This window comes from Gorilla gorilla, chromosome 19, assembly GCF_029281585.2.
Source record: "Gorilla gorilla gorilla isolate KB3781 chromosome 19, NHGRI_mGorGor1-v2.1_pri, whole genome shotgun sequence".
NCBI lineage: Eukaryota > Metazoa > Chordata > Mammalia > Primates > Hominidae > Gorilla > Gorilla gorilla.
Window position 1 is genome coordinate 67,369,169 of NC_073243.2, and position 22,448 is coordinate 67,391,616.

At 35.0% G+C, this 22,448-nt stretch overlaps 1 long non-coding RNA gene across 1 annotated transcript in view; it reads left to right on the forward strand.

Moving 5' to 3' along the window:
* Window positions 1-12,936, forward strand: part of LOC129528145 (uncharacterized) — a 312,151-nt gene extending 299,215 nt beyond the window's left edge. Inside the window, exons 5-7 of the long non-coding RNA XR_008673372.2 lie at window positions 3,593-3,772; window positions 7,418-7,528; window positions 12,285-12,936. This is a non-coding gene — a long non-coding RNA (uncharacterized lncRNA). The remainder of the gene's footprint in view (window positions 1-3,592; window positions 3,773-7,417; window positions 7,529-12,284) is intronic.
* Window positions 12,937-22,448: the final 9,512 nt, after the last annotated feature.

A 22,448-nucleotide genomic window follows, 5' to 3' on the forward strand; every position in this document is an offset into this window, starting at 1 on the left:
GCCTCTGAACAACTGAAATGCTTATTGATAAAAGTGCTAAAATTTTAATAAAGCATCATTTACTTGTTTATGCATAGGATGCTGTGAAGACTATCTTGCATGTAACCTATTTTAGACTGTGAAAGATTTAATCCTATTCCACAAAAGTCATCTTTCCAGGAAACACAGTCATTGAGATATCAGTGTACAACTTCCATCTTTGTGACAACTCATGAAGTTTAACTTTATTTGTTCAATTACCTTCTGAAAAGAAAAGAGAAAATTATTGTGGCCATTTTGGAATTTTCTGTGAAATGTGATTGAATGAAAGCACTCTGTCTTCTTCATAGACTCTCCCCCTATCAAGAGGCCACTTATGGGGCAAATCTTTTCTAAAACTGGGTAAAGGTAATAACATGGCTCCATTTAACAAATGCTAAAAATGTTACAATCCATGACATATGTTACTATAAAAATGAATTACACTTACTAATTCTTCTCTTTAGCAAGATAAAAAGCTCTTAGAATGTCCAATAGCTTAATACATTATTAAACTCATTCTCAGATATTTCCATAAATACATTTAAAAATCATTGCTTTGGAACAATGCAATGTAAATGAAAATGTTCAGGTCATCTGCATCACTCCCAACCTGTTATTCTCAAACTGATTCCTCTTTTATTTTCCTTAGAAACATGTGTTTGAAGGCTTCATTGAAATTAATAACAAGATTAGAAAGTAACTGCCATTTTTTACAGTTACTGATCCTTGACTTCCAAATAGAATGATTTGGCTCAAAGCTGGTGCTATTTCTTTTCTTTTCTAAGAAATTAAATATTCATTATATCAGTGACTGTATTACCAAAAGGAAAACCAGGCTGCTGTTCTTACATACTGTTGTGAGTTACTTCTCTATGGTGACTTGAAAAAAATGTGACTTTTTTTAGAAAATATTTGGAGGTTGTGATATTCTGGTCCTATAGCTTTAGATAATATATAACTTTAGTTTACTTAAATTTGTTTTATTTTAGTTCTAACAAATTATTTTATAAAGTTTTCATAATTTAGATTTTTAAAATAAAGGAAGGCATTTCAGACATTAAAATAAGTAAATTCAATTTTTATTTTTAGCTTAATTTTGTTGCAGTTGCTGCTTTTAAAAACGTTGAGTGCTCTCCTATTATATCTTCTTTAAAATACTTCTAAAATTAGAAGCAGATCTATATTTTCTTTTCGCCGCACTTGCTCTCTTTCCTGCCTCCTGCTCTTACTGGAATGTTTTGTTATCCCCAGTGATAGTCAACAGCTGCGCTGTCTCACAGATCTTATTAGCAGCTGTGAAATGCTACTGTCCTAAGTAGCAGCATTTGTTGATGACTGTTGAGATGTAATTGCTGTGATAATAAAATTACTTCACAGGCTTCAGCCAGTCTTCAGTCAACATTTACTGAAGCCTACTGTTTGCAAAGTACTGAATTCCCCACACTCACAAAACTTAATTAAGGATGAAAAATGTAGGTGCTAACTTACTTTTACTGTATATCAGTGGGGACAAATTAATGCCACGTAAGCCAAGTATGTATGTCTGAAGTATGGCCAAATAAAACATAAAATAATCCAAAGGAGGAAAATGATACTCCCATTTGGACCCAAAGGAAGGAAGTGGTGGTGAACGAAGGGCATCTAGTAGTTAATTAGCCTTGGGAAGGTGAGGTGTGGAACATCAACAATAAGACAGGGGTATAATTGAAGCAAACACACTCTAATGCCTTTCTAGTCCCACACTAGCTAAACATCTGCAAAAAGGGAGAGGATGCATTCCAGTAAATTGCTTTTTCAATAGAAAAATGTCTTAAGTGAAATAGACTTACTGTACCATGATTTCAAACTAGAAGGAGATTGAGACATGGTGTAATAATACTTAAAAATAGCTAGAATCCACAACTAACATCATGTAATGATAAAAGACTGAAAACTTTTCCTCTAATATCAGGAACAAGGCAAGAATTCCTGCTTTCAACACTTCTATTTAACACGGTACTGGAAGTTCTAACTTGAGATATTAGGCAAGAAAAATAAATAAAATGCATCCAAGTTGAAAAGGAAGAGGTAAATTTATCTCTACCCAGGGGTGATGTAATTTTATATGTAGAAAATCCTAAAGATGCTACACACAAAAAAAAACTGTTAGAACTAATGAATTCAGCAAAGTTGCAGAATATAAAATCAACATACAAAATCATCTGCATTTCTGAACAGATTTTAATGCTATCACGTAAGCAACACCTGAATTTTGGAGGGTACATATTGAAACTATATTATTCCATTTCTGGCCCTTCAAAATTCGTGTCCTTCTCATGTAAAAAATATATTCATTATATCCCAAAGCCTCAAAGATCTTAACCCATTCCAGCATGAAATTTAAAGTCTAAAGTCCAGAGTCTCACCTAGATATCATCCTGAGGCAAACTGCTTTCCAGCTATGAACCTGTGAAATCAAACAAGTTATGTACTTTCAAAATACAATGGTGGAATGGGCATTGGATAGGCATTCTCATTACAAAAAGGAAAAAAAAATAAGCAAGATGAAAAAAAGGTAACAGGTTACAAGTAAGTCTAAACCGCAACAGGGCAAAAATCATTAAATATCACGGGTTGAGAATAATCTTCTTTGACTCCATGTCCCAACTTCCAGGCATACTGGGAGGAGATTGAGTCTCCAAGGATCTGAGGGACCCCACCCCCATGGCTTTGCTGGGCATAGCCCTTGCTGCTGTTCTCATGGGTTAGAGTCAGGTGTCTGTGGCTCTTTCAGACTAGCATTGCATGTAAATGGCTCTACAGATCTGAAATCTCAGGAGCAGCCCTGCCTCATGACTCTAGTAAATATTGCCCTAGTGGGAACTATCTTTGGTGGCCTTCACCCCTGAGTTCTTCTGGGCATTGCCCTAGTGGAGACACTCTGTGGCAGCCCCACCCCTGCAGCAAGTCTCTGCCAAGCCCTCTGAGGCTATCTGAAATATCCTGTGAAATCTAGGTGGAAGTAAAGATGCCCCCACAGTTCTTGCACTCTGCGAACCTGCAGAATTAGCACCAACAGGACACTGCCAAGGTTTATGGCTTGTGCCTTCTGGAACAGCAGCCTAAGCCACACATGCACCTGCTTGAACCACAGCTGGGGCAGCTGAGGAGAGCTGCACCAGAATTTGGGGAATAGGGACTTCAGACAGCCCTGGGTAATAAGCCCTGAGGTCCTATAGGTGCCCTGGGATGCCCCCGCCCCACACTCAAAATCCATTCTGCCCTCAAAGCCCTGGCACTTTGGGCCTTTGATGGAAGTGTCAGCCCTGAAGATCTCTGAAGTATCTTTGGGGTCATGCTTCCATTGTTTTCATGAATAGCATCTGGCTTCCTTTTTTTATTTTTAATCCATACCAATCTCCTTAAGTGGTTGCTTGGCCACATCCTGGATTTTTTCTCTCCAACATGCTTTGCCTTTTCATTCCTTACATGACCAGGCTGATAATTTTCCAACTCTTTAAGTTCTGGTTCTCTTTTGGTTATAAATTCCATCTTTAATTTATTTCTCCCTTTTCACATTTTACTATTATAGGCCATTGGGAGACACACTTCTGAACACCACCACTGGAAAATCACACATGCTGAAATGGGAGAGTTCCCTGACCCCCTTGCAGGATGTGTGACAGGGGTGTGGCTCATCTGTTCGGCTGGAGTGCATACTCAAACCCCTTATGAGACAAGGAGTATGCAGACAGAAGGTGCAGGAACTGGGGTGAGTACCCCTGGGCTTTGGCCACACAGCAGCATCCAGGGGTGGGAGCCTGTGACTCCTGAAGCCCAAGTGGGCATGTGTTACAGTGTGCTGTTTTAGCCTTGCCGTCTGCAGACGGCTTAAGCGTTAACTAGCTCAGTGACCTCTTGGTACCCAGGTCCTTGTCTGGTGTCCAGGAAGAATCAGGTCACACACGGACCTGAAGGATAACTGCAGGTGTTTTATTGAGTGGTGGAAGTGGCTCTCAGTGGGATGGTTGGGGAACTGGAAGGGGGATGGGAGTGAGAAGATAATCTTTTCCTGGAGTTTGGCCATCCAGCGGCCAATCTCCTCTCCAACCTCCCCAGCTGAACTCCTCTAGGCCGTGCCATTCTGCCATTTTTCTGTTCTTCTGTTCATCTCCTCATGGAGCCAGGGGTTTGGGGTTTTTATGGGTACAGGATAGAGGGGCATGGCAGGCCAAAAGACAACTTTTGGTCATGAAAATAGGAATGCCTGTTCTTACTTAAGGCGGCAGGTTTCCAGGCTTGAGGGTGGGGCCTTTGTAGGAGATCAGCCCTCTTCTACCCAGTATTTCCCTGTCTCCTGTCCATATCAACACCACCTATAGGGACACCACAAGTGCATACCAAATTATAGTAGAGATTTCTATCTCCCTCTTCCTCATCTTCACCTCCCTCAATAGAGAATATAAGCCTTAAAAAAAAAGAAAGAGAAAAAATCTCTCTGAGCCAGGCCATAGCTCCTCTCTTCTGAGCTGTCTTAGTCATAACCTCTGTCGTACTTGGGAAGGTGTAGTCTAATTTTAACAACCAAAAGTCACCAGAGAGTTATAAAATTATTCAACATATCAACATATAGTAAAGGGGATTGGGATGTAATAGAGCAGAGTTGAAAGTAACAAGAGATAAATCTTTTTTTAATTGAAAGAGACAGAATGTTGTGTCATAATTAAAAATACTACAACAGATACTGGAGCTAGATTGCCTGGGTTAAATCAGCTTGCAGTTTTTACCAGCTGTGTGATCATGAACAAATTACTTAGCATCTTGACATTTTGATTTATTTATTTAAAAAATGGAACTAATACTAGTATCTACTTCATGAAGTTGGAAAGAGTATTAAATAAGCTAATATATGTAAAGTGGGGGCATGAAGTCAGTACTTTGTAAGTATTAGCTGCTATATTGATACCCCATTAACCAGTTGCATTTGACTAAGTTTGAGGTTCACCTTTATACTTGAAAATAATTAAATTGAATTCTTTCATTTGTATTCATATATTATTCTCTGTCCATTGCTATAATTTTTGAAAAAGGAAAATATCCCAGAAAAAAAGAAAAAAAAGAAAATTTATTTTTATTAATACACTAAATGTTTTATGAGAGAATAATTAAAAGCTCATTCCTCATATATAATATTTAACACCCTTTACCTTTCACTCTGATTCATTATTTATTTTAGAAATATCTGTGGCATCAACTAAATCGCAAAAGCAGAAGTTTGCTCTAAGTCAGACTGCAAGAGCAAACAACAATGCAGAAAATATATTATAGCACATCTCTTCTATTGCTTTACAAAACTACATGTTTAAACCTCAAATTTAGAAAAGCGGGTTATGACTGATAGAAGGGGTACCCAAATGACATGCTTTGGCATCTGTCAGTTTTTGGACATCAACAGCAACATGGTGGTGATACTAACACTACTCCATTCACTGTACTTTTAAAAGAAAGAGGACAGTTTCAGCAACCTTCATTTAGTTACAGAAAGTTTAGTGAACTTCAGTTAATGTTAAGGCTTATTGACAGCAGAAAGAATTCAGATTTCTGCCACTGAGAATTGGAGAAGACTGGTGACATTAATAAGATCCAGATCCCCGGGCCAAACAACTGTGATCTTCCTTATCCACTGTCCCACAGGATGAGTTTGTTAAAGGTTTTCATCTCCTCTCAGCGGCTTTCCTTCCCTCCGCCCCTATCTCTGATCTGCAATAGGGGAAGGGGAAAGGGAAAATAAGAGTAGAAGCCACCAGAAATTACTGTTCTAATTTAGCATTAGCAGGAATTTGTAAACCACCACTAAGTAGATAAAGCTAAGAGCTACTAACTACAAACATAACCAAACAATAACCTCTGTGACTGTTTAATGGAGACCTTGATTAGAAACACAGAAACCAGGAGCCTTTACTGGAAACCAGGGAGCAATAATGTATTCAAAGAGAAAGGCTAATGGGGCCTGCACAGAAAATCAGCGTTCTGGAAAGAAAAGAGAGGAAAAAGGGAGGTAATCAGGTAGAGAAGGAGTTAGAATTAATACAGCAATTTGAATTTGGCTGTGAAGTATTGACACTGAATTATTATTCTGAAGTTAATGAATTAACACACTGGAATAAAGAACTGTGGTATTTAGAAACACTTGCCTACATTAATTTTGCAGGACTGTATACAGATACAGGTTGATTTCTGGGTTTTGCTTTAAAATGTAGTTTGTTGTTTAGAACTGCATGAGTTACTGAAAAATCTTTTCAGGGTATTGGATTTCATGTTGCATAGTCAGTTCACAGTAACATATTTTGCATATTTACTGTTTCTAAAGGCTTGACTGGGCATTTAAAGAGCAAATTAGAGTGCACCTGGTAATAGCCTTAGAGGAAACTCCACAAGAATTACAAACATCATTTTCTACATCAGTAGTTACAAATTTTGTCTACTGACAAAAAAATGTCCACAATAGTGTGGTTGAAGTGTCTCTTACATTACCTAAGCACAAGTATTTCCTCATATTTAATTTTTTGGTTTCCAAAAATATATTTAGAAAATACAGTAGCATCTCACTCTTCCTAGTAATAATCAAGGTCAATGCTAAGGAAATATCAGTTTTATTGAGCCAATATTCTATATTATGTTGTCCAATAGAGTAGTCACTAGCCATATGCTATTCAAATTTAAGTTAATTTTTAAAATAAAATTAAAAACTCAGTTCCTCAGTTGAACTAGCCATATTTTAAGTCAAATTTGACTAGTGGCTAGTGTTTTGGGACATGCAGACATACAGCATTTTTATCATAGCAAAAAATTATATAGGACAGTGCTGTATAGTAAGTCAAAACTGTTCAGACTATTATATTTGTAGAAATGATACAATTTCAATAACTACAAAAACACATTTCTTGTTCTTGTCATTATTTTCAAAAATTTTTCTAAATGGTAAATATTTCTAAAAGAGTATATTTTCTGTACTAAAATTGTATACCATGTCTTATCTCTGCAGCTTCTCCATTTTATGTGCTTATTGCCCAAAAAGTAAAATTTAAAGTAATTAATTCATTAAAATAACAAATCCAATAAAGCTTTAAAATAACATTTAATTTCAAAGATGCAACAAAAATTAAGACTTTGTAGCCAGGTTATTCTAAATCACAATGTTTTCACAATAATCAGATTAAATGAGACTAGACCTAAATATGCCATGTACATAAAAATAGAAGCAGCTGTTTATTAGTCCAGGATTGATATTATGGAAACATTAAATATTCACTAAATCATCGGTTTGTGTATTTCAATGGTTTTTTAAAAAAGAAATCAGTGCTAAATTGGTATTAAATATTTCAAAATACTAATTCTTACGATTTTTTTTACACAGAAGCAAAATATAAACTAGTTAATTTGATCTCCAAGAGTTAAGCGGTTTTGATATTACTGACAGTAATATCAGCAGTGTTGTTGGAACCCCATGATCTCATGAATGATGGATGTAAGTACAACTTTTATTTGTCAAAAAGCTATTGGATCTGATTTTCCTTTTAAGATATTGACTTATTTAAAAAAGTAAATAAAATTATGTATACATTTATGATATGTACATATAAATATAATCAGAGTTTTCACAAACACTCTTGAAAGAAAACATTCTGTCTTTAGACATGTATGGTGACGTTTCAAGCAAAGTTTAGCCTAAATGTGTGAGGAGTTAATCTGATGCCTATAACTTAGCACTTTTGTACTGTGGTAGTGGAAAGGGATGGATCACTTAATGGTTTCAGATGTTAGACTTTAGTGAACCAGGATGGGTTTCCTTAGCATGACATCAGTTTATCTAGCTTATTAGCTTTGTAGTTTAAAACTTTATTATTCTTTTGTGTCTGCAAGCATTTTCATGACTTTTCTTCCTTTTGAAAAATGTTTGATTTGTTGTGTTATATAGGAAATAGTCCATTAAATAACCACTTAATTGCTAGAATTAGCTTATTCAATTATGATTCAATTTCTTTTAAATGTATTTCTTCAAGGAAATTAAAGGATCCAATTATGCAGACTTATGTCAATTTTCATTAGAAGGTCTCAGCAATTGAATTTGATGAATGCTAGTACTTTATGGCACTCAACTGATGAGGGGAAGTGACTATGCATTTCAAGTACCTTTAAATCTGAAATGAGTTTTGCATTTCTTATAATATGTATTCTCATTAACTGAATATTATTTTTTCAAATAGTTATTTCTTATACTTTGGGCAACCAAAATAGTAAAATTTATAATAACATGAAACAAACATTTATTTCTCTGGATCCAAATGCATGGTCAGGCCACACAAATTATCTGCCAGTTATATAGCAGTCTTGTGAGAAATCTCAGACTCATGGGCATTTTTGCATGCTCATAGCCTGTCTGATGTGTTTGTTATGCCTGAATTGCTTTTTTTTTTCTCTTAAATTTACCATGTGTGGTCTGCCCAGACTACAGCTAATTGGAATAGACATGGGAAATAAGTCAAAGCAACCATATGGCAGGGAGAGTATGAGGGAGACTCAGACCAATGTGTCTGTCTACTCTGGGTGACCAGCCAAACCAGTTAGAATCTCTTTTTCCCCACTTAAGAGAGAGAAAGGGAAAAAAAGATAGAGTTAGCTGGCAATTGAGTAAACTGGTTGAATAAATGTAGAGAAGTGGCTCAATGCTTTTGCAATAGCTAATAGAATTGCTGTTGAGTCAACAGATGGGCTCTTGAACTATAAATCCTAATTTTTTTTTAACTAAATGGCAATGAAAGATGTTACAGGTATCTGTGATGCCTCATTAAGACATTTGAGATATTTTCCTTGTCCTCTCTTGCTACCTTTCCAATAAACCATTTGTGGAAAGTGAATTTATTCTTACAACCTGAAAAACATCAAACAACACATAGGTTATTATGTCCAAGTCCATTGGATATAAACATTTTTTATTAATAAAATTGCTCCAATCAATGGTGAAGAAAACTGAATTGAAGAGAATATGTAATATAAAGTGCTAGCTTCTTGAAAGTGCAATAATCTTACAAATTTGTTTATAAATTATCTTTCCCATTTGGATTCAGATATAACCTTGCAAAGAATAAATTAAGAGATGGAAAGGTTGTAGGCGGCTCTAGATATGTTCAGGCCTCTTTGTGATTATGTTCACAGATTAAGGTGGACAATGAGCTCATTAACCATTTCATTTGATAAAAGTCAGCATCAAGATTAGCTCATCAAAACAGAAGTAAAATCAAATAGAAGACAAGAATTCCCTTTATCTACAATCTTATTATGTAGTTTGTGAAGGAAAAAATGTATATTTTTAGAGCCATCCTCAAACAACTTTGACAATTTTATCCAGTCAGTTGTCTCTCTATTATAAATACAGAACTTGGAGGAAACACCAGTAGTCATTAGTGATTAGCTAAAAACATGCAGATTATGATAAGAAAGGAAGTGTAGGTCCACAGTTGCTGACCTGACTCCATGTCTGTCCTTGGAGGGCACAAAAAAATCTCCTTGAACTCTCATTAGAATGTGTTTTTTTTTTTTAAATCCCAGTAAAACTAGTTGAACTCTTCAATTAGGCACACCTTACAAAAGAGCAATGATTTTAGATAAAATCATTCCTCACACTTTCATGATTAGTTTGAGGTCTGGGTGCAGAAAGGGAAAAAAGTAAAAAGTTCAGTGTTAAATATTGTAAGACTTCCACAGTTTTATATGTAACATCAGAAAGAAGGAACTCCCTATACAAGGCTATTTTCATGGTTCTCATTATCACATAGAGTTAATCAAAAACAGTTCAACCTCAGGCAAGTACCCCTGAGATTAACGTATTGAAGAGAAATAAAGCATCTTAGTCACCTGGATGATAATTAACCTTGAGAAAGCCCAAATCAAAGCAAAATATGGTGTATTTTTTCTGAAATATTTTCCCCTAAATACTAATATATGCCGGGTTGATAATATATGTATTATACATTATCAACCCTACACTGTGGTGTATCATACCAAACCAGCAAGTGACTGTCCTCCTGTCCTCACTATGTTCTTTGGGCACATGAGGAGTTGTAAATATATGCCTGCATAATTTAATGCATGACACATTTATTTTATCATGAAACTACATGTTAAAATGCTACAGTGCTATTGTTTTAAAACATCAAGAACTAAAACATTGACTACAGTATGCAATCCAGATGGCAAATTCTCAAGTCATAGGACTGGAAAATGAAAAAAAAAAAATTAAGAGTTGTTTGGGTTTCTCAGTCATGCAGCTTCCTAGCTTGCTTTTACCTTTCAGCACCAGCAAGGATTTAAATGCAATAAAAGCAGTTAGTATAACGGAGAAATAGGATTTGTTACAGGTCTGCTAGTCTTTTAAAAACATCTTTATTCCTCCTAAAATGGCCTGGGCTGTTTAAGTTCTTGTGTTGCACTAATTAATAATAAATAGAGTACATTAAAGTCACTTTATTTATCTAACTTCCTATCACATGCAAGCCAATACGCACATATATTATTTACATATAGTCTATGTCTTTCTGCTATTTAAATTTTGCAGGATAAGAAATATCCAGTGAACTAATTTTCAGAATGTGTTTATGTGTCATGTGTAACTGATAAAACAACTAGTTAGAATACAGACAAATATCAAAAAAACAAATGTAATTTTCTTAATTAAAATGTCAGTCATGCAACTATGCCAAATCACATTTTAATCAAATAAACCCAGACCTTATCATTAAAGACAAGTACTTCAATTGCAGAATTTTAAATAGCTTAATTGTATATGGAAAATGTGGCTTGAAAATATAAACATAATTAAGACAACTTCTTTTAGTTTTTTTGGTCAGCCTGCTAAGAAGGATAAAAGTCTTACGTGTATTTGAGATTAGATACAGCATTAATTGGCAGCACTTTGTCACAATATCCCATTTAAGTAGTCTTGACTTCTTGCACAATAAACAACATTGTCTTTCAGTTTTTTTTGAAAGTTTTATTTATATTGGAAAAAAAGCCTCCAGAACTTCCCCAAATCTCCAGGAACCATGCCATATTTAATACAATATCCACCTTAGTAACTCAGTGATCACGTATTTCACCTATTTGTTCTAAATTCTCTTTTTAATTTTTTTAAAGGCAGTCTTCCAGCAGCTACAAACATCATTAATTGACTTTTCTTGAACCAAGGTTCATATTAACAAAATATAAATTAGATAACGGTTATTAGTGCTGCAGCAACACTGAGATGAGTCTAGCCATAATATGTCAGTAACATGAAAAATGCTAGGTTTTTTGGTTTGGAATTTATCTGGGTTTTCAATTAGGCTTAGCCAACTTGAGCAAGTAGTTCTTGTGGGCAACAATTATGGGTTTTACTTGTGTGTTTGATTTGTATTTGGGTCTTTTTTTTTCCTTATTTGATCACCAAGGCACACACAAATATTCGTCTCAAGCCTAAAGCCCCGAAAGTAAGCCATTCTTTAGCTGGTGAAATTCTAATCTCGTTTTATATGTAGTCAATGAGCTGCTGAGAGATGCCTTAGCTTGTTAACATGATAGCAGACAGATGAGAAGAAATAAAAAGTACTGGCCTGTGAAAGCCAAATCAAAGAGCCAGATTGAGGAGATTCTCGAGTTACCCAGGTGAGGCCCTCAGTGCCTAGCTAGTGACCCAGCTAATGGTCAGAATGCTGTAGGTTCCGTTTGGATGATCCAAACGTTAAAACATGGGACTTCGATGTCTGCATAAATGGCTGATAATTTGCCTTTTCTTTGTAAGCTTACTATACAATAAACAAAAGACATATTTGATACTAACCAAACATGGAGAAGGAACAGACAATAACACTGGATGAATATATTCAAGATGCAAATCTTTATGTGACATTCAAAGAATTTCAGGATCGTACATTTCTGTATCACAGATTTTTAATTCTCCTTGAGTGTAAACTATTACCTATTGCCATTTACCAAAAAAAATACTCATTTCCATAGACATGTAACAATATAAATTGCCTGAAAATGAGATAATGCTTTTATGCAGTGAAATCTTGATAAAATAAGAGAAAGTTACAGCTTTTTTTTTTAAATAATGATTATAGGATTTAAGAGAAAGGGTATGTGACAATACTCTGAAGAAGTATTTTAGGTGTTGTAAAAACACTTGTATTGTATCTGGGAGGATTGAAATCTACAGACTGATATTTCCTTTTTGTTTTCTTTTTCAGAGCAACTGCTTACTGGACATTGAAGCTTTATGGCCAGCTGCCAAAAAAATAAATGCACCTTAATTTTTAAATTGAATTATAAAGCCAAAAATATCCTATTGCTCTATTCCTCTTATTTTGGTGTTTACATGTGACTTTATAATTTCCTTCACTTGAAAGATTTTAACTTTAAAGGAAACTTTACTCTGAACGTTTAGGACAATTCATAGATAATCAAATTGATTATCATGTTTTCAATGTTAAATATTACTTATCATATGTCTTTTTACAACCTTCAGAATAAGAAAGCCAGCTATGAAATACCAAGTCTTGACTAGTAGTGCCACCTAGCATCACAAAGAAAAAGTTGTTCAACTACTTTGCAAAGCATTGGAAATTTATCAAATCATCTAATATACTATCTCCTTGATCCTTAATCCAGAGGAAAATAAGCAGACCTGATCAATTAGAAGAAATGTACACAAAACCTGTGTAATTTTAGAGATAGTATACTACATATTATGAATGTTTGTGTTTTAGGAAGATGTAGTTATGAGATGTAGCAGTAAGATATAATTTCTGGTTTGCTGACTGATATGCTACCGGTTTTTCCTACAATTTAAGAAAACATATTGGGATTCAAATGAATAAAAATAATGTTTGTGTACTGAAATATTGGCTATGACCTAATTTATAGAATAAAAAGTAAGTCATTCACAACTATCAGTATTTTGAATAATGTGGCAACCAACAACTGATTGAGATTTGTTAGTGTTTTGAGTAATGAATTTAGAAACTTTGGAATATAATATAATGCTAACAAAGATATCACAGGCTCAATCCTGGATGGAACTGAGGACAGCTATTCCAACCATCTCAGTTAAGATGCTTCTTATTGGTGATAAGTGAATAATAAGAGAATAGATGGCTCATACCAGACCTATTTCTCTCACAATTCAAATAGACTTAGCTGTGAGATAGGGCAAGTCCTCAAATAACACCATTTCATTCAAAGTCATTTTATAATCACTTTGTTGAGAAGAAAATCACTAATTCTTGGTCATGGCCACTGTCTGTGTGGAGTCTACATGTTCTCTGCATGTGTACATGGGTTTTCTCTGGGTAGTTTGGTTTCCTTCCACATCCCAAGGAAGTTCACATGAGGTTCACTGGTGTGTCTAAATGGTTCCAACGTGAGTGAGTGTTGGGGTGTGTGCGGGTGCCCCCTGCAGTGAGATAGCTTCCTGTCCAGGGCAGTTCCCACCTTGCTGCTGGGAGAGGATCTGACCACTGGTGACCCTAAACTGGAATAAGCAGGCTGGAAAATGAATGAATACAAATTATTATAAAATAAAATTTCATAAAATCTATGGTAATCATATAAATGCATGACAAAAAGTGCAGTAAGAAAGTGCTCAGGAAGCCCATTGTATTTGTTGTTTCTCAAGGAGATGCTCCTGACAGTTTTTGCTTTGCTAACATTTCTTCCTTGATTTAACACACCATCACTACAACTGCCATCACTCACTGATTCACCAGAAATTGGGTAAATATTTATCGTTTTCATTAACATTTCTTAAATGTATGGATGTATCACAATTATTTCAATGCTTAATATTAAAAGTGTTTTGGGTCTTTATTTAGAAGTTTAATATGTTTTTGTGACCAGAAATACAACATTGGAACTTCACTCTTGTTTATATCAATTAGCCTGTGGTAAAGCGGGTTTCATTCAAGCTTGTCCAACCCACAGCTCATGGGTCACATGTGGCCCAGGACTGCTTTGAATGCAGCCCAACACAAATTTGCTAACTTTCTTGAAACATTATGAAATTTTTTTGTGATTTTATTTTTTAGCTCATCAGCTATCATTAGTGTTAGTTTTTATGTTTGGCCCAAGACAATTATTCTTCCAGTGTGACTCAGGGAAGACAGAAGATTGGACACCTTTGATTTCCAACAACTTGCTTAAAGTTGATGTCCCCAAAAACCTACTGATGACATTAAGTGAGGACTTACTGTAATAACACTTAAGTGGTTATCTTAGAAAAGGGAGAAAACCATTGAAGACAGGTCACACTCTGGGACACACTCCTCTAGGAGTGGTCAGCTACTCAAATTAAAATATGCCAACAGAAAGGCTAACTTGAGCTTCTTTCATACTAGTGCCCAGGTGTGCAATGTCTAGTGAGTGGGACTCCCAAGGCAAATAACCTTGGCAGAAATAGGAAGATTTTCAAGATTTCAATTAGGTTAGGTTTAGAACTAGAATAGAACTGCAATACCTTTCATAAAGCAAAAGGGTGAATCCAGCAATGTGCACTAGGCATCAGTATGTCTAAAGACAAGTGACATATAATATCCCAAACATACCAGGCTTTAGCAAAAGTACTCTTCAACTCACCTGTTAGGAGGCAAGATGGCATAATGGTGAGGAGTATGATTTTGCAAGCTTCCTGCCTCACCAATTGCTAGCTATGTGATATTGGACAAGTTAGATCAGTTGTCTGCAACCCAGTTTCTTGTGAAATGGACAACAAGGATATGACTGAATGAAATGAAAACACTCAGCATTGCTGTAAACATCCACTAAAAATATGCTATTATTATTTTATTATTGCTCCTCTCTTCTTAGGTTAGGTTTTGACACAGAATTCTTTCGATGCCATTTCACCAGTTGGAAACCTCTGTGGCTGGTGGCACCTCTGCCTCAGCTTCACTTTTGTCTGCTGGGCTTGCTCTGCCCACTTGGCCCAGCAGGCTGAGTTCTGTTCACTCCCCAGCCCAAATCCCACGATCACCATGGGACCCATGCTCAGCTCACGGCGGGACCAGGCCTGCTGTAAGTGGCTTCTGTAGCTGAGTGCTGGCATTCAGACAAAGGGGGATGTGGTGGCGCCTGCAAACTTCGAGACGCCAGCAACCGCAGAGCCCCAAGAGGTGTTACAGCTTCTGCTTGGGGAGTCCCAAGATCTGAGAACCCAGGAAGTATTACAGCTCTTGTTCATTCCCACTGCCTACAGCTTCAGCGAACAGGGGTGTGTCACAGCTCTTTCTGTCCTGCTGCCTGCAGCTCAGCAAATGGGGGCATGGGGCACCCAGCAGCTTTTTCTCCCCTGTCGCTTGGTGAGTGAGAGGGAGGGTTACAGTGTTATAGCTCTTTTTGCACCTCCCATTTGGTGGGTTCTGGGTTCTTGTCCCATGACCAAGAAGAATGAGGTTGCGTGGACACCAGAGAGTGAGCGAGGCAGGGAAGAATTTTATTGAGTGACAGAGAAGCTCCTGACAATGACAGGGGACCTGAAGCAGGTAGCCCTCTGTGTGAGAGGGGGCCTGAAAGCAGGTAGCCATCTATGTAGCTGAGTCCAGGAATGAGGAGGTACAGGCTATAGGTAGCCTTTGGAAAAGGCAACATTCCATTGGTTAAAGAGCATTATTCAGAAAGAACCAATCACGAAACAGTGGGCAAACAAGAATAGAAGTTCTCACACTGGACTCTATCCAGAACCAACAGTTCGGTTTTCAGTCTTCAGGCTGTCTTTGGCTTAAAGGCCAGGTTTCACAAGGGACCCATCCTTGTCTGTCTAGGAATTTGTCTGTCTTCTGCTGCTATCAGTTTGTCTCAGGAACTACATGATTCTGGGTCTTTAGGTAGAGAGTCTTAAAAGAGCTTCAGCTAAACATGACTGGGAAGCTAGCCACTCACCACTAATATGCAAATACATAGTTTCTGGCCTAATGGAACTGAGGAAATAGCACTGATTTAATAAATATGGAATATTTGTCACCAAAAGATAAAATTACAATATTCTAACATATTTTTCTATGCAACATTCACATATTTATATATATATTAGCAAATATATTCAATGTTAATTCATATATATTAACAAATATATTCATCTGTATTAACAAATTTAATATGTGATCAATCTATTTAATCCTTTTTCTAAACTTTAGGTTATAGTTTAGCACAAGATATAATTAGCTGATATCAATAATATTTCTCACTCATTATTTTTTCCCCCAGGATACAAGTTTTGGTGTCCGCAAAATGAAATACCTCTCAAATCTGTAATACAAGCATGATATGGTCTTAAACAAGAACCACTCCTGTTATGACAACTATTACTCTTCCTCCTTTTAAAGTTTACTCAGATTCTGAATTATGGATAATTACAAAGAAGCTTGGTGAAGTTACATAGGGGAAGAAGCTTCATTTTTCAACTTCCCAGTGAAAAATAAGTAACACAGCATCACAGAAGGGAAAATATTCTGTCCCAGAGGACAGTGCCAGGACTTTAGCTTATGTCTTTTGCTTCTGTGGTTGGTTGTCTTTGGCCATTTCTCAAGATGTGTAAGCATCTGACATATTAATAAAAGCACTTTATTTGCAACCCATATTAGTCCTGGTTTATTACACATACCCCTAATTATGATTTTAAGTGGCCAAAATAAGAAATTTTGGAGACTGTAGAAAATTTTTTTTTTCTGGGCTCCAGATTTAGACTAAAGGAGAGTGACCAATACAAGTCATGGGACCCTGAGAATGGGAAGGAGAGGCATTGAATTAAATATCACTAGTAGAGATTCAAGAATATGAGAATCCCTAGTCCCAATCCTACCATTCCATGATCTTAATCGCCTGAATGGAAATAAACAACATAAGAATACATTTTACCAGCTGGGTGCGGTGGCTCATGCCTGTAATCCCAGCACTTTGGGAGGCCGAGGCAGGCAGATAGCGAGGTCACGAGATTGAGAACATCCTGGCCAAGATGGTGAAACCCTGTCTCTACTAAAAATACAAAAATTAGCCAGGCTTGGTGGTAGGCGCCTGTAGTCCCAGCTACTCGGGAGGCTGAGGCAGGAGAATAGCATGAACTCAGGAGGAGGTGGAGCTTGCAGTGAGCTGAGATCATGCCACTGCACTCCAGCCTGAGCGACAGAGCGAGACTCCATCTCAAAAAAAAAAAAAAGGATACATTTTACCTTAATCACAGGGAGTCATTTGAAATACAGAACTTTTTTCTAGGCATTGTAGGGCAGGCATGAGAGCAAGCACTTAAATTTAGAAGTGAGATCCTTGAAAGCTGATGTACTTAGCTACACAAAGTTCCTCTTGCTTTCTAATCTTATTCTCCCTTTTCCTACTCCTCTGCTGATAAGATATAAAAAGAAAGCTAATAGACTCATTTCCAGGTGAGTGGCCTGCTTGGATCGTATTTTGGAAATTTTAGATATCTTTCATCTAACAGCAGGAAAGCTTGAGGATGTAAGTCTGTGGTGGAGAGCTACAAAATCAAATATAACTTGGTTATTTTCCCACTATGAAGAGTCACTATGAATAAAGTAAACTCGGATATTAGCTCAAGTTTGAAGGCTCTTTTCATTTATTTGTTAATGACCTTGCACCTCTGTTGGCAGCACTGGAGGCTTGCAGAGGCCTTAGAAGAGGTTTCTGGGGGCAGACATGAAACAGGATCACGTAGCTTAGGTGAGTATCCAAAGAATTCTTAGATGTGACATAATTCTCAGTAATTTTTTTCAGAAATTGGTTTTGGATTGAGGAACAGCTGAATTTGAATTCATCCATGACTCTTTCTTCTCCAAATTTTATCATCAGACTTTCAATTAACTTTTTTTATGGTAGATTGAATAACTGACCCCAATATTTCCTCCTTCCCTTATCTGTACACTTTGACATGTAATTTTGCAATTCCTCCCCCTAGAAGTGCTGTCTTTTCATACTGCATGGCTTGGCTTTGAGCTCAGTCATATGACTTGTGTTGACCAGTGGAATGTGGCTGAAAATAACCATTTTTAAATATATGTTAAACTTCTGCTGTCACCATGACAAGAACATACTTAAGGTAGGCCACCAATACTCAAAGAATGAGCAGCACATGGAGGAAACCTGAACACACCCAGTGGCTTTAGACCAACTCTCACTAAACCAAGACTAATTAGCTTAACCTCAGCTGACTTACAGATATGGGAGGAAAAAAGGGTTGCTATTTTATGTCATAGAATTTTGGAGTGGCTTGCATGTGGCATTAACTGATTTACCTTTTCTGACAGTTTCCATTCTCTAAACCTTTAAGCCCTCTTTATGTCTCCTTTAATTTCTCTCCACTTCTCTCGTGTTTAAGATTCAACATCGTAATCTTTTAAAATAATTTAACTCAAGCCAATAATTTATTAAGATTTTGCTTTTGTTTGTTTAAGAGATATATTAACATTATAAAAATGTACTATCGGTATTACCCAGACAAATTAGGCAATGCTTACAATCATGTTATAATTATTATCAGTATCAATATTGCCTAGATGTATGAAATATATTTTTTTTCAGTTAAACATGCATGTTTTTTCCTAAGAAGCTGTCATCAGTGGGTACTACATGTATATGTGAGATGTTACTAAGAGATTCATTATAGTTTTTAACATGAATTAAATCAATCTTAGATTTATAAAATTCGAGTAACAATTTGATGTATGTAATTTGAGTAACAATTTGATGTATGAACAATTTGATGATTACAAGAAAGGCAATTAAATATCAGATAAGGAATTTACTCAAATACTTAATTTTTGAGAAAAATTAAGAAACTTAAAGCAAGTAAGAAACCAGTGCAATTCCTAAGAAAAACATAGCAGGTAATCACAATTTAGTTTATATTTGGTACGAGCCTTATGTGATTTACTTTCACCATCTCATAAATTTTCAAAAACTTATAGTCTTCATTCTAAACTTCATTCATTGGAACTTTTATTGTAAACATATTTACACTACATCACCTAGTATCTTATTTTTAAATGTGCTGAATTTTGCATATTCATCTTTTTATGTGCTTCATTAAATCTTTAAATTGTAGACATATATCTTATAGGAGATCTTGTGAATAATTAGAAACAATGCAGAAATCTCGCTTCCTTTGTTCTAATTCTCATATCTTCTTTTCTGAATGACTACTTCAATCTCCCAGATATTCTTTGAGCCTGCAGTCTCATAATGCTCTAATATGTGTTCCATGTTCCCAACAGAGTTGTATTTCTAAAATAATAATATGAACAAGTCACTTCCAGGTGTAAATTTTAAAAGAATCTTTCCAATACCTATGCAATAAAGTTAAAAATATTTGACTTTGTTAACAAAAAAAAAAGATATTATATATTCTATCTAACGTTCCAGCCTAATGTTCTACCTCTTCCTTTTCAATAAAGTTTTCTAATGGCAGTTGAAAATATTTCCAAGTGAAACAATATAGATTTGAGAACAGTAGGTGAATATCTTCTTAAATCATGTCATTAATTAAATGATCTATATCAGAGTAGAGGAAAATTTCTAGTAATATGCCGCAAGACTTCACTGATAACTCTTTCTATTTGAAACAGTTACTTGAAAGATGTCATTGCAAACTGCAGATGCTGGAAAACAGAAAAAACTTAGTGACCATAATGGATAATTAAAAGATAAATATTAACTTGAAGGATTTTGAAGCAGTGTATATTATCGAAGAGTAATGAATGTAAAACACTACTGATAGGTCCACAAACAAACATGTACAAAATACAGAGTGTGCCAGAGCTAGTAGTACACAGGTGAATAAAGTTTAGTTGACAGCTAATTATCAGCCTACATTTCTACTAGGCTTTGAGGTAAAAGGTAGAATACAACATGACCCAGTGCTCAAGGAGCTTTTAGTCTTGAAAGCAAACAATTAGAAAAAAATTAATATAATTTATTAATCAAATTTCTTCATTGCTTACATTAAGAAAAATATGATAAGAACTTGAGTAATGTATTTGTACACCTAACTTAAAGAATAATACAGATAAAGTCAATCCAGAAAAGTACAATCAGGATTATGAGGAGAACTTAAATAATATCATAGGAAGAATCGCTATGTTGTTTACAGAAGTGAAAACTGGATGAGATGCTAAAAAAATAATAATAATGGTAATGATAATATAAGGAAATAAAAATAATTAACCCTAATTGAATATTACCTATGTACCAGGCATTCCATTATGTTAAAATTATATAATTCTATACTCAGTGATTGGTTGCTTTTTAAAAAATTTTTATTTTGTAAATGAAGAAATGAGGTTTGTCTTGTATAGTAATTTGTCCAAGGTCACTAAATTATGAGTTGACGCTTCAAACCTAGGTCTGTATAACTCCAGAATTCGAGTTATTAAACATGATACTGCCTGATATTGTCATTAGCAGGTGTTACTGACTGAGAAACTGATATTCATAAAAAAGATTAGAATTTTTCTATAATAGAGTATCACATGTATTATGATACTCAATTGTTATAGAATATAGAATAAAGAGTATAGAATACCAAATTACATATAATACATATGATACTGTATTGTAGAAAATAATGTAGAATAATTTGGTACAGAAAATCTAAGTTTATGATTAGTATCTGTTACTTGCTAGCTACATGACTTTGAACCAACTACTGTCTCTCTGAATCTCAATTTCTTTGTCTAAAAATAGATATAATAATAACTAAATTATCCTATAAGGCTCATGTTCAGATCAAATACTATAAAAGGAACATAGATGAAAGGATTTTGAAAAACTCTCAAAAGGTACTTTTAAAATGCTCAGTTGTATTACCATTGTAACCGCTAAAACCAAGCAAGAATTAATGGGTAAAGCTATAAGCAATAATTTATGTATAGACCTTTAAAGGTTAGAAGTCTTCTATGCAAATGTGAGTTCCTGGACTTACATCAATGAAAGTATTCAAATATTGCATAGATGACTATTTGATTGGGCTATCAGGGAAGAAATGTAGGCATCAGATGAGTGTCCACAAGTTTTGAAAACATTTTTTCCTTAATCATACTTTTTTGAAAACAGTTTATATGTATTTATATAACACATGTTTTCTATTATGTAAGTAGATTTTTGTTTGGAGGAAGCCATTTCAGTTATCTTTATCTTCCTTAGAGCAATGAAGTCATACACAAATCATTTCAGGGAAAAAATATCTAAGAAAGATTTGTGACTCTCCCTTCCCATTATTGGATGCTTTTACAGAGACAGTCTTAGCACAAATGTTATTCATACATCTTGGAATAAAATCATGTTACTTTACTTGCCATTTCAATTATATTTTTAAATGATTGATTTTGAGCTTCCGAGTAACTAAAGATGACATCAAATTATATTCTCTGATGAATTCTTATTTTCTTGAAATGTTTGCTAGTTATGTTTTTATAGTAGTACACAGTGTAGCATCTAGCTCAACTTTCAAGCTATATATTTTATTTTGGTTCCAAATAGTGAGAAATAGTTCATTTATTATACATTATATTGAAAATTCTGGTTTATCTTTCCAATTTCCCATTTTTAAGCTAATTGTAGAGAAATATTAGTCCATTAATGATAGATACAGATGGTGTCCATCTGGTATCCATCTTTAACTCTAAAAATGGAGGCATAAGGATACACTGAAACATTAGATGTTCAAAATTAGATGCACTCTAACAGCTCAAAGAAAATGTTATTTGATCCATTATAATTTTTTTCTAATACTCGTATTTCAAACAAAATAGAGAACAATAATTTTTTTCTGAAAATAAGAGTTGTAATTTTAAGTCCACAATTTTTTCCTACTCTAACCAGATAACAAATATCAAAATCATTAATACAAACCAATTTTTCACTTATGGCTTATCTCAAAAATCTATTGGTAATCATCAACATGTGGACATCTTCCGGAGTTTTGTTTTTGGTGTATTAGCTCTTTACCTATAGAAAATTCAAGTATTTCAGACTGGAATGTAACTAAATTAAAAAAAAAAAAAATCAGTGCTTCATAAAAACCTTATTTTGCATTGGGTCCTAGAGAGAAAAATTATCTTGTTTCTCAGTCAGTGTCACTAGTAGTCATAATTATGACTTAAATTTTATTGGGTTTATTTTCCCAAACTAGAATACCCCATTGTAATGCCCTTCGGGGATACTGTAAAGATATAAGGAAGATTTTGAAAGCAATTTAGTCACGCCTAGAGGAAATGTTAAATACAAAGATACACCATGCATTTAATAAGAAAAACAAGAATAAACATTTCAGAAAGAAAATTTAAAAACATTAATAAATAATTTAAACAAGCCCTTTCATGAAGACAATTATAAAATGCAGAATGACAATAGCA